Source organism: Chenopodium quinoa, unplaced genomic scaffold (assembly GCF_001683475.1).
Source record: "Chenopodium quinoa cultivar QQ74 unplaced genomic scaffold, ASM168347v1, whole genome shotgun sequence".
NCBI classification, from domain to species: Eukaryota; Viridiplantae; Streptophyta; class Magnoliopsida; order Caryophyllales; family Amaranthaceae; genus Chenopodium; species Chenopodium quinoa.
Window position 1 is genome coordinate 5,283,087 of NW_018745003.1, and position 14,253 is coordinate 5,297,339.

The 14,253-nt window shown below is 33.0% G+C and overlaps 1 long non-coding RNA gene across 1 annotated transcript; it reads left to right on the top strand.

Annotated features, from left to right (window-relative positions):
• The first annotated feature begins 400 nt into the window (after positions 1-400).
• On the top strand, positions 401-7,027 carry LOC110708086. The gene is made up of 7 exons (XR_002508637.1): positions 401-1,385; positions 1,667-1,768; positions 2,090-2,137; positions 2,960-3,103; positions 3,219-3,314; positions 3,839-3,940; positions 6,684-7,027. It is a non-coding gene; the product is annotated as an uncharacterized LOC110708086 (long non-coding RNA).
• The last annotated feature ends 7,226 nt before the right edge of the window (positions 7,028-14,253 follow it).

The window sequence follows — 14,253 nt, forward strand, 5'->3', positions numbered from 1 at the left end:
TAAATAATCGTAGATTGATTACATACCTAAATTCTTTCTAGTTTCCTAATTACAAAACCTATCTAGCTAGGAAAGCATAATAAATAAAAGATATGTTATATCATTTTCCAAAACGAATCTAACCTCGTTGGTTTTGGTAAGTTTAGTTTATTTCCTAACATATCCCAAATGAGCTCCAATTTTCTTGTCAAGTTAATGAAGTACAAAAAGGGTCAATATATTTTTTTTTTTGTAAAGTTGTACTCGTTGGTGTAAGAATTCAAATGAAAACACTCTAGCGCAGACAAATATTTAATGGCATTAGTTTTTTTTTTTTTTTTTTTTTCCACTCACATGTGCAAAGAACAAAAGGAATAATATTTGCAGATCTCAATGGTTTAAATTTCCTGCCTAAGATGATTATTGAATAAGAATATGCCTTTTATTTTCATTCAGCAAACTTTTGGTCTTTTTCCTTTGGGGTATTATAATCTGTGACTTTGTAATGTGAATTTTACCAGACACGAGTTATTTTTCTGACAGAATTTGTAGTTCTGGTGGGTCTATTTAGGCAGCTGTCTTCTATCAGCTGTATACAAGTCTCTCTCTATTTTGGGGGTTTGATCGTATAATGCAGAAATCTTACCATATTTCTCTGTATCTATTTAAAACAAAGATATCCATTAGGATTGAAATTATTTTTTTTGTGAAAATGGCTAGCTTTGATGGAAATTGTCTTGGGTTTCTGTCAATCACTGGCCCATCTCTATCATCATGTTTAATCCTATCTAAATTTTTGTTTATGGGTTATCAAATGTGAGAAATTCTGGCAAAAAAGAGTTTAGATCACTTTTTGTTCATGTTGAGAAAGATACGCTTCTTCCCCATTCTAAAAGTAGGTTGTAGTACAAAATTTGAAGCAGTTAGATTGAAATAGTTCTTTTTGTTGACTTGCAGTAAAACAGTGTATGCTTAAAATTTTCACAGAGATTTAGCCTTTTGTCAAAAGAAAAAAAAAAAAAAAAAAAAAACACAGAAGAGGTTTATTCTTGATTTTATGTCCAACTGATTTTTAATTACTTTCCTTCAATTTAGCCTCATCTGTTAAAATAGCCTTTGACCTTTCCTTTCTTTCAATTTGAGCTTTTCTTCCTGGACTGGTGGTTAACAGACAAATAAACATATTTTCCACAAGATTTATATTTCATAAGTTGGCCAATCTTGGTAGACGTCTAGGAGGCTTATTAATTGTAGAAAACCCTTCAGTATCCTGTCATAGTTACAAGAAAAGTCTATCATCTGATTGAAGGAAATTCATGCATCATTGACATTTAGTGCGTTTACTGGAGTATTATGCCATATGTTACCATTTCTCCAACTAGCTCCTGCCCTGGGCAGGTTAAGTGGTAAGATGTACATAATGTCATGGCTTTACTACACAATAGCAAAGAGTCTCTTTTAGACTTATACCTACAATGGGAGTTTCCATTAGATCCTTAATTCCGGTAATTGACTGGAAATTGATTTAGACTTTCATAGAGTATCTATATACAGCAGATTGGAGTCCATTTTACTATTATTCATGCACACTCAATGATATTATTTTTATATGATGTATATTTTATGTTTAATTTCATTGGGTTGTATTGTAATGAATAGCTGAACAAAATCTTGATTTTTTTTCAAGGTAAAAGGTGGAGATCCTCTTTTAAAGCTCATAGCTGTGGATTGGCTCAAGGCTGACCAGAGCATTGACAAGGTTGCATTGCGCCCATCCTGTGTTGTTCAGGTAATTCAGATACCCCTTGACAACCCACTTTGCATCTGACATAGCAAATAGATTCAAGCTAGCTTTCAGCTCAACTTTTAATTGTTGATTTTGTGACACCACCACCCCCCCCCCCCCTCTACTCAGTTACTGTAGATATGAAGACCAGAGTAAAGGGGGTTTGAGTTTACCTAGTCTGTGTTTTCACTATGTTTTAGTTTCAATTTAAACTCACTATGTTTTAGTTTCAATTTAACCAAGGGGGTTTGAGTTTCACTATGTTTAAACTCACTATGTTTTAGTTTCAATTCTGTTACCTCACCTTTTCTTCTGTTATCTCAGTCAGAAGCTGGAAGAAAACTTCCATTCATTCTCGTTTTTAATCTCCAGGTATGTTTGTCCAGGTTTATTCTTCTCTTCCCCTACCCTGATATCTCAAGATCAGTCTTTAATGAGCTGCGCATTTGAGAATGAGCCTCTTTGATTATAGGATTTTTTTTTTTGGTTATATGCATGTTAGAACATCTCTTATTACTATTTTTTCTTCCTATGCTTATGCCTTAGATTTATGTTTATCATTTAATCATTACTGTTCTGGAATATACTTTCTGTTGGCTACTTGGCCAAAATAAATAAGAATGGTCTCCAATAGTCAACAGGTGATGCAGAAGCTATCCTTTTATTCTGTGCACTTGTGCAGTAAACTGAGAGTGCTTCTCTATGCATCTGAACACTGCAATAATTCTCTTCTTTCATAGGCGTAGAATTGCGAGTGTTAACTTTTAGGTTGTTAATACTTGAAGAGTTTCCGGCTTCCTATTTGGTTAAAAAAAAAAGTACATTTCATCTGTTTGAATTGAGAGGAAAGTAATTTGTTGAAAATGTAGGATCTCTTATTTAACGATACATTTAGATGTATCTTTAGTTTTAATCTTTTAAATGTTTCTCAAAGTTTTGACGACTATGATTTTGGTACAATCAGAGAATTGAAGATCTACTGTAATGCCTAGGAGTTTGGACTTTGATAATTCTAAATATTTATAAGGATGATAGCTTTTATTTTGACGAGAAGATTTTATACAGATAGACTGCTAATAGGTGTTATTTTATGCTGGATCTTTGGAATGCAATCATGATGTTATATTCTTCTTATTTACTTCCGTATCAGTAGTTCCAACCTCAACTAAATTAGAGTTGCTCCTGTTGTTCCAGATCCCAGCCAAACCAAACTACAATCTGGTTTTTTATTATGCCTCTGACAGGCCTGTGAATAAAGATTCATTATTGAGCAAATTTATTGATGGGACTGACGCATTCCGTGATTCAAGGTTCAAGCTCATACCAAGCATTGTGAAGGTAAACACAATATAGGCTCATATAATGCAAGTGTTCGTTACATGTTCAGTAAATTTGGGAAGCTTATTGACTGTAACTGATAATACTCAGAAACTAATTTCTTGTATTGGTTCAGGGCTATTGGATGGTTAAACGTGCGGTAGGAACAAAAGCCTGTCTGTTGGGTAAAGCTGTGACCTGCAGATACCTGAGACAAGACAACTTTTTGGAGGTGATTAAGTTTTTATATAAATACGTTGAAGGCAGATGCACTTGACACACCTTTTTGGTTAGATTAAAAAATTTCTGATGCTTATTCCATGTCTGAGCTGCACTTCAAACACACTTCAAACATCGTTTATGTTTGATATAAGATGTGCCTTTTTCCAAGGAAATGCTTTCTTGAAACTGAATCAGGGTGTATATATTTGATTTGGAGTATATAGAAATTTAGCTGATTAATATTTCGCGAAACCTATTCAGGGGTCATAAGTATTTTATTTAGAAGTGATACTCTATGTTTCTGAATAGATTTGATGTGTCTAGTTTTACTGGTCCCTCATTTTCTGAATTTTATTTGGCTGTCCTTCAGACATCCTGAATTTTTTTTACTAAGTCCAAATTGATTCGCGTATTGTATGAAAGCTTTTCTGACAGTAATAAGAAGAATGTTATACTAGCATGTGATTTATAAATGAGTGGTACTTATTACTTACGCAGTTTTCATTTTCCCCCCTTTTTATGTTGATATGGCAGATTGATGTGGATATTGGTTCCTCATCAGTTGCTAGAAGTGTTATTGGTCTTGTCCTTGGATATGTCACAAGCTTAGTGGTTGATCTTGCAATTCTGATAGAGGTTAGTGCTTCTGCTTCACTTGTCAGTTGTTCTTTTGTTATTATAATCTTGTGGACTGCGGAATCTGTTTCTTTCAGTTTTTCTGCCTATCTCAGTGTTGCATACTAGCATTTGAAATCTCTCTCTTTCAGTTAGTCCTTCAATTAATGGTTACTTCCATGCGTATTGTTCATCATCCGTGCTGATGTGGATCTAAATAGACCCTATATAAAGTAAAGATGATAATACTCAATTCTTGCAGGATTTAAGAGTTTCTTGTTAATCGCAGTCAACAAGATGAACACAAATTGCAATAAGTGTTTTTGGTTTTAACAAAACCGAATAAACAAGCATAACGCTTATCAATTTTTATAAACTTCAATCTGTCTAATGTTTACATCATATGGCTTTATATAGCTGAAAACAAAACCCTAATATAATTCTAGATTAATCCTACTAGATTAAAATAAAAACAATAACTAATTAAAATAAATCTAAGTGGAATTAAAACAAGACCACAAAATATACCCATTACAACCTTGATTTGTAAAATAACCCAAACCCAAACATAAAAAAGCCCAGCAAGATAATTAATATTTAGCTCCCCTTCACTACCATATCATTTTCCTCATCTTTGCAATAAATTTGCCATTTTACGAGTTCAAATCACATGCAAAAACCGTGGGTATCTTCAACTTTATAGTGTCTTCAAGGAAGAAAGTTCTACTGAGAACATTTAAAGCAGCTTCCAGAGGTGCATTTTTGTTCACAACCTCATGAAAATAAGATAAATATTACCCTTCTCCACCCCAAAAGTATGAACTAACGGACTAACCAATCCAGTAGTGGCTCATAAATAGTATAAAAATCTTTCACATAAACTATGAGATATTTCACCTTGTACAAAATGAGTCGAAGGGTCAAAATGATTTTTTTCCTTTTTCCAGTAAAATATCAAATGTTGTATCCTTTGATTCTATTTCTTCTGTTTCAAACTCTTTTCTCTCCCTTAAAAGTAACTCCAAAGATTCAATAATATTTGTAAGATTTTTGTCATATATATTGTAAGATTTACAATTGACCGTTGTTTATCAGCCCGTTCTCGACAACACAAATCACACTAACAATCTTCTAAGTAAGTCTTTGACTAAAAATTAATGCTCAAGTTCTTGTTTCAATTTAAACCAACTGTGTATTATAGGTTTACCTTCATGAAACCATTTGAGTTTTAAATTTCTCCACCACTTCATTGCACAATTTGTGAATGACGAAATCACAACAGGAATAAATCCTGAATCAATAAACTTGAAGATGCTATAAGCTTGATCGATTTGTTCAACACATCTCTTAAATTCATTGTGACAAAATAATCCTTCAAATTGACGAATTTTAAGCTTGAATCTATCCTCATCTCTAGTCTCACACGGTCACACCAGAAGCCCGTGTATTTCCCACCAATATTTAATGCTCCAATCAAATTTGGATAACACTTACAATGAACAAGATTAAACTCCAACAAAGTCAATATCAACATAAGCAAATAAAACAAAAGCCACCAAATTTCTTTTGTGCCCAAATATAACAATCTCACAAATGTCAATGCAATATCTCACTTAAATTAATATAGCACTTTCATATGTAACTCCAATACTCCAACAATTTAATGAGATGAACATGAAACAAAGTAACAAGGCAATCTCTCATGGCAACATTACTATAGAGTTTTTAAAAAATAATACCAAGCGAATAAATTCAATGCAGGCCGGAAGGATTCACAACCTTATTCTGATATGAATTTAATGTGGATCTAAATAGACCCAATAAAACAGGAACGATGATAATACTCAATTCTCGCTATATTTAGGGTTTCTTGTCAATCGTAGTCAGCAAGATAAACACAAATGGAGTATTTTTGGTTTTAACAAAACTGAATAAGCAAGATGGCTTTATATAGCTGAAAATAATAACCCAAATGTAATTCTGGAATATTCCGACTAGATTAACATTAAAACACTGACTAATTAGAAATAAATTTAAGTGGAATTAAAACAGGACCACCAAATTTACCCATTACAACCTTGATTGTAATTAAAGTTATTTAACACAAACCCAAATATTAAAAGGCCCAGCAAGATAATTAATATCACATGCTTAGAAATATCTGCTTCTTTTTTTTTTTTTTTTTTTTTTATTTATTTTTTTTTTAATTTTTTTTTATGGATAATTGCCTGTGCTTCGGTTTTCTTGATTGACATTCCCAGACCCTTTTGTTGACGAGGTCCATACCAGGTTACTATTTTTTAGTGTAAGATTCTGTTTTGTTTTTGCCAATATAGAGAAAATTGGGATACTTCTCGAGAGATCAAAGTGCTAGAATAAATTAGCCTTGTCTTATGGCTCAATGACTCAGTTGTTAAAGTATGAATCTTGGCACCTTGGTTGTCAGCCACCAGGCTTATGAAGGTATCTCCTGGTAGACTGCTGAGACTGAGAGACGGGAGGGTAGTGGTAAATATAAGGAGACAGAAGAACAATGATGTTCATCCACACCAACCTGTAATACACAGAATATGGAATAGCATAATTTGTACTGCAGGACCAACAATTCATCATGTACTACGTACCCCTCTTGCATATGTTGAGTACCATATTTGAACTAGTTTCTTAATACTTTGTGTTATTCTTTGTTCATTTTTTATGCTAGCCTGGATTATAGTTATGCATGGCAAACTATAGCAGATATTGACTTTAGTCAATGTTGCAGGCAAATGAGGAGACTGAACTTCCTGAGCATCTTCTTGGGACTGTACGGTTAAGTTGTCTTGAACTTGACTCAGCTGTAGAAGCTTGAGGCGGTATCAAAAGAATTATTGATTCAGACATTATTGATCTCCATTCAAAGTGTAGTAATACATTCTTTACTCATTTGCGTCCCCATTCTCTCGCGCAACTGAGTTGGCTTAAAGTCATTATTGTACTGCTTAATAGCTTTATATTGCTCTCAATTGAAACTGTAATGTATTCTTCCATGCTGATTGCTTCAGCTTTTATCATAGAAAGTGTACCAAATCCTAGCTGTTAAGAATGATTTGCATATCGGCCTGTGTATATGTACTAATATGCAGTATAATATACAAAGTATATACAATTTGCCCAGGCATAACTCCATAAAAAGAGCACAACAACAATCTAACCAAGTGTCAAGTAAAAGAAACTAGCAGATGAATCTAGCGTCAATCAATTTAACTCTGGAATCCCAGAGCCAGATTAAAATGACTGTTAACTAATGAAAAAGAAAATCTTCTCGAATAAATGTGACACAGATTAACTTGAACGCCCCCTTTAATGCTTGTATATATACTAAGGTCTTGTTCACTTCACCTTAAAAAATAATATTAAGTAAAAATAATTTTAGTTCAGTAAAAATCAGTTTTAATCAGTAAAATTAATTTAAGTTCAGTAAAAATAATTTCAGTTCAGCAAAAATAATTTCAAATCAGTAAAAATAATTTAAGCTCAGCAATAATAATTTAAGCAAAATTAATTTAAGTTAATGTACTTTGATGCTTTTTTTTACTAGGCTTTTTTATATAAATTATTTTTTCCATATATTGCAAAATATTGTCGTACAAGATTTTTTAATACTTCACATATATTTTTTTTATGCATCACTTTTGTCTATACTTTTATCACATATTGTATAGTTATAAAATATAATATCTTTTTTTTTGTCAAGTATAAAATATTATGTCTTATTGATAATATTGTAGTCGGTGATATTTGGTAAATACAAGTACTATATTTTATAAAAGGGTAACAAAATTCATCGTAATAGCATACCTAATCAATTACAATAAATTCAATAAGATATTGAAATATGATATTCATATATGATTATATAAGCATGATCTATACAATACTACCAATATGTCGTTATATTTTTTTTGCTTAAATATCACATGCCTTGATATGATCAATCAATCTACCAATATTTGCTATAATTATTCGTAAATTACATGCAGTTAACCAGCATATACGTAGTAAAAAATTGACTGACAATTCAAACCAAAAATTTAATTAACAATATTTTTTTCATGCATGTCATAAGTTGTGCTAAAGTCTTTTGGTTTGAGATCGTTAACTCCAACTTGCTGCTTTAGAAACTATTTTAACGATCAACTATATATTTTAATAGTCTCATATAATCATATATATATATATATATATATATATATATATATATATATATATATATATATAATAATGGTGTCAGTGTGTTTGACTTTTATTTAATAAATTGTAGAATGTTTTATTTTATGTTCAACAAATGTAATTAATTATTTGCATAAAAAAACAAATGTAATTAACTATTAAACAGAAATATATAAATTATATAAATTACATAATTTCAAAAATAGATTATTTTACCTAATATCTCTCTCTCTCTCTCTCTCCAATATATATATATATATATATATTAAATCAGTAAAAATAAGTTCATTTCAGTAAAAATAATTTCAGTTTAGTAAGAATAACTTCAGTTCAGTAAAATAAGTTCAGTTCAGAAATAATTTCAGTTCAGTAAAAATAAGTTCAGTTCAGTAAAAATAATTTCAGTAAAAATAAGTTCAGTAAAATTCAGTTTTAATCAGTAAAATTCAGTTTTAATCAGTAAAAATAATTTTAGTTCAGTAAAAATAATTTCAGTTCAGCAAAATTAAGGTGAAGTGAACGGGGCCTAATTCGGAGATTATGTTAAATACTCGTGTCATGAACTCATGATCAAGGACATTAGGAAGCAACTTGATAATTGCATGCTGCTACTTTGGCAATTAGCTTCGGTTCAATGCTTTTCTTTATCCTGTTAATATAAATAGCTGCTTCTGCACTGTAAAATTATTCTTTTGCATTAGAGATTATGAGTTTACTTCAAAGTTGATAATTCATTTGTCTGGCGTTTTATTTGTTCATTGGATTATGTAATAGCTTAAGTGGCCCAGGAACTTTCTTTGATATCGTCCTGATGGGATATGAGGGTTGTCTATAGTCTACAGAGGAGCAGTTTACGGGTAGCTTGTGACTTTTTGGGGTGGCTTTTTACTTGTTATAGTTCTTATTGTACGTTAAGGCGATATTCAAGGAATTGGTTTTTATAAAATATACTTTGGAGTATTTTTTTGGTGTAAAAAGAACAACTTTATTAGTCTAAATTAGATATCTTTTATTATTACTAACTTTTGATTAACTTTTTTATACCATTTTTTAAAAATTAAATATTTTGGTATCACTGCTCAAGGAGCAATACGACTCAATTTTTGTTGTGAGTTTGTGACAGAAAGAAACTGATAAATCATCTAACACATAAAACATTACAATAAAAAGGTGTCCTCCAGAGTAAATAAAGTTAACATAAAACATTACAATAAAAAAAAGGTCTCCTCGAAAGTACACATGCATAAAATATCACAATATAAAGGTATCCTCTAAAGTACACATGCATAAAACATTACAATAACAAGGTGTCCTCCGAAGAAAATTATAAATTCCCGCATAAATGGAACTACTTCATGAGGAAAGGATCAAGCTCCAAGTCTTCTTGTGCTGCAGCAGCTTCAGCATTATTTCCCTACATGTTGAGCCTTTTGGTTTTGATGGACAAATTGACAAACTCGACTAATGAATGTTTTGAGTCTTTGGTGAATAAAGGATTCAAGCAAAGTTCGTTCCGGAGTAGGAACTTGGATGCGGAGTAGCATTCTTTAAAAAGCCTCGTGCAAATCTCACGTTCTAGTTTTAATTGTGAGCACTCAATAATATAAAGTCGGAAAGGAACTCAATGACTTATGTTAAAGACTACTGGAATAAAAGTTAGTTTTAAAAGATAATTTCTTAAAGAAAAGATAATTTGTAAAAGTTTTAATAAAGATAATTATCGAAGATAATTATCTAGTTGTTTTAATAAATAATAAATTTATCTTTTCAAATAAAATCTTTTTAAACAAACTTTTGATAATCTTTTAAATAAAATATTTGATAAAGTTAGCAAGTGGTTTTTCTGTGAGAAAATCTTTTATACGGCTAATGGTTATCAAGTTGTTAGGATAGTGGTTTAATTAGATAAGGCTAGGAAACCTCTTCATGATCACAATCTGTCAAGATAACTCCACAAGTTGTTAGTGGGTTGTTGACATGTGGACGTGATTATGGTGGAGGTTAATGACTAAGCCTTCTCTATAAATACTCATGCAAACTATCTCAGCAAAACATAACTCTTGAGCATAAAAATTCCAGTAGCCATCTAATAACATAAAGAGAGTTATTTTCCTTCATATATTCTTGAGTGCAATAGGTATTTGTAATCACAGATTGTATTCAAGTACTTAGGGGTTGGGATTGTGAGTTTGTAAGGTGAGGTTAAGGAAGCTTCGTTGCTGAAGTCTTCTGTGAGAGTTGGGAACAAGTTCCTAATTTGGGGAACTTGTTAACGGGTTTGAATCTTCACTTGTACAGAGTTTGATTACATAGTGGAAATTTAGAAAAGCCTATATCTTCTCTCGTCATTATTTTATTTAGTTAAATTCCGCAAAAAGTTTTTAGATTTCACCTCAAATACAATTCACCCCCCCTCTTGTATTAGCCAGTTAGACTTTCAGTTGGTATCAGAGCGGGAACTCAGAACACGCAGGCAACCCTGTTGAGTAAGTTCCTGGAAAATGGCTTACACAGAGGAAAAGGAATTCGGGAGTACATCCATTCAAAGGCCTCCATACTTCAATGGCAAATTTTATCCTTATTGGAAGGATAAGATGGAAATCTTTATCCAAGCAGAGAATTATCAGGTATGGCGGATTTTACAAGTAGGAGATTACGAAATTACGAAAACAAATGCTAATAATGAGGTAATCCCTAAACCTATGGATGAGTATGAAAAAACTGATTTTGAAAAACTTGAAATGAATGCTACTGCCAAAAAATTTTTAATTTGGGGACTTGGACCCGATGAACATACTCGTGTCAAAGGGTGCAAGTCCGCAAAGGAAATTTGGGATCTTCTGGAAGTTACACATGAAGGAACGTCAGATGTTAAACGTTCCAAAATAGACATTCTTTTGTCTCAGTATGAGCGCTTTGAAATGGGAAACAAAGAATCCATTAAAGACATGTTTACTCGATTTAAAAGTATTACTAACGAACTAACGTGTCTTGGCAAGATAATTCCTATAGATGAGCAGGTCAGAAAAGTCTTAAGAAGTCTTCCAGACAATGACAGATGGAGAGCAAAGGTTGCAGCGGTGCAGGAATCAAAAGACTTCACCAAGTTCAATCTGGAACAACTTGCGGGTTCCCTCATTACTCACGAGATCCAGTCGAACAATCGGACTCAGGAGACTGTCAAAAGTCAAGGGCTAGCATTAAGAGCTAATGAAGAATCCGAAGAGAAGTCTGACATCGATGAAGAAGAAGCTGCAATGTTGGTGAGAAGGCTGAAAAAATTCTACCGTAACAACAAGTTTTTAGACAAGAAGAAAGGATACAGTAAAAGAAATCAGGAACCCAAAGCCAAGTCTTCTTGTCACAAATGTGGAAGCACCAACCACTTCATCAAAGAGTGTCCATTATGGGAATCTGAGAAAGGCAAGGGAAAAGAAGCTGATCAAAGCAGAAATTCCAAGCCTAACTTTTCTAAAACAAATTTCAGGAAAGCAATGATTTCCACGTGGGGAGAATCAAGTTCCGAAGAAGAGGAACAGGAACACACAGACGATGAAGTAGCCAATCTCTGTCTAATGGCAAAGCATGATGATGAGGTAGTCATTCAACCTAGTTATTTGAAATCTCTCTCAAAGGATAAATTAATCTCTTTATTGTTAGAAACCTTAGATGAATATAAAGAATTATGTGCAAAACTAAGGCAAGCCGAAAAGGCAACTGGAATTTGTAGAGATCATGTTAAGTATCTGAATAGCTTAAGAAATGATGTTCAAGGCAGATTCTTTGAATTGTTAGATAAAAATATTATGCTAAAAGAATCCCTTGAAAGAGTCAAGAGTGAGAATATCATGCTGAATATTGAATTGACTCAATATAAAATGTTGTGTACTAACATTGATTCTTGCAGGTCTACTGAAGTTCCTTTAATCATGTTTAATAATGAACTAGAGCATGTTAAGAAAGAGATAAAGGAAACCAATGATAAAAATGAGAAACTAGAAAAGGACCTAGAAATTGCAAGAAAAAGTAAAAATACAGCAAGCACGGGTGTTCCCAAGTGGGTAAAGGAAGCTCAGACAAAAAGAACAGAAGGTCTAGGCTATGTTCATAAGAAGAAGTCCACTGGAAAGAAAAAGAAATATGTGAACTTACCTAGTGAGACCGTTTGTTCTTTTTGTGGTAAAAAGGAACATCGCAGTGAAGAATGTACTAAGAAAGCAAATCTGTACAATAAGAATGTGAACTATGTTTGGCAGAAGAAATCTGATTTAAATGTGTCAACACAGGAACCCATGAATGAAAGGGTTCCTGCTACTAACCCTTAATTTCTTTTGCAGGTCGCAGTGAGGGGGAACAACCAGTGGTACCTCGATAGCGGTTGTTCTAAGCACATGACAGGAGATGAATCCAGATTTCTCTCACTGACGGCCTATACAGGGGGAACAGTGACCTTTGGAGACAATAAGAAAGGCAACATTGTTGCTGTTGGCAAAGTAGGAAGGTCAAGTTCCCATGCAATTGACAATGTATTTTTAGTCAAGGGTTTGAAGCATAATCTACTCAGTATTTCTCAGTTTTGTGATAAAGGAAACTCTGTAAGCTTTTCTTCTGAAAAATGCAAAATCATCAACAATAACACTGGTAAAATCGTTTTGGAAGGAACTCGTAAAGGGAACACATATACCGTGGACCTTAACAAAGTTCCAAAATACAATCTATCTTGTTTAAGTGTTATTGAGGATGATCCACTTCTATGGCATAAACGTTTTGGACATGCTAGTCTTTCATTGCTTGACAAATTAAGGTCAAAGGACTTGGTAATCGGATTACCTTCTATCAAATTCCTAAATGACAAAATTTGTGAAGCCTGCATCAAAGGAAAGCATGTTCGATCATCATTTAAATCAAAGAAAATGGTAAGCACCACAAAACCATTGGAACTCATTCATATGGATTTGTGTGGCCCCGTTAGAATTCAAAGTAGAAGTGGAAAAAGATATGTCTTAGTTCTTGTGGATGATTATTCTAGATTTACATGGGTCATATTCTTACATAGTAAAGATGAAACTTTTGATATGTTTATGACTTTCTTGAAAAAGACACAAAAATCAATAGGTAATCAACTTATTCATATGAGAACTGACCATGGTACGGAATTCGAAAATTCCAAGTTTGATGAATTTTGCAGAGAACAGGGAATAAGTCACAATTTCTCAGCGCCAAGAACACCACAACAAAATGGTGTGGTTGAGAGGAAGAACCGAACATTGGAAGACATGGCAAGAACAATGCTAATAGCAAGTGGGCTTCCAAGGAATTTTTGGGCAGAAGCCGTCAACACAGCATGCTATATCGTCAACCGAGCCATGCTCAGACCAATGTTGGACAAGACACCTTATGAATTGTTAAAAGGGAGAAAACCTAATATTGCTCATTTAAGAGCTTTTGGATGCAAGTGTTTTGTTCACAATAATGATAAAAGAAATCTTGGAAAATTTGATGAAAGGAGTGATGAAGCAGTCTTTTTAGGATATGCATCTAATAGTAAAGCTTATAGAGTTTACAATAAGAGGACTATGTGTGTAGAAGAAAGTATACATGTGATTTTTGATGAAACTAATAATTATGAAGTGTACAGGAATATGAAGATGGAGATTTCGAAATTGGTCTCACTCGTTCAACAGACCAAGATGAAGAATTAACTCCCAAAAAGCAGCCTGTTCGAATTACTGAAAATGCTGATAAGGAACCTACTGAAGTTCCAAACAATACTGAAGCCTCTGATCAAAATACAGAAGAAACAGAAAATACAGAAGGCGAAGCAAATGCAGAAGCAGAACACCATGAAGAAATGGAAGAAAGAGCAACTCAAAATAACACTTTTATACCAGCTCAATCATTCCAACCAAAGCCATGGAAACATCAAAGGTCACACCCCCTGGATAAAATTATAAGTGACCTAAGCAAGGGAACTCAGACGAGATCCCAACTGAAAAACTTTTGTGCATTCAATGCCTTCCTATCAACACTGGAACCTCGAAATCACAAAGAAGCTTTGGAAGATGCTGATTGGATTGTTGCCATGCAAGAGGAATTAAATGAATTCGAAAGAAACAAAGTGT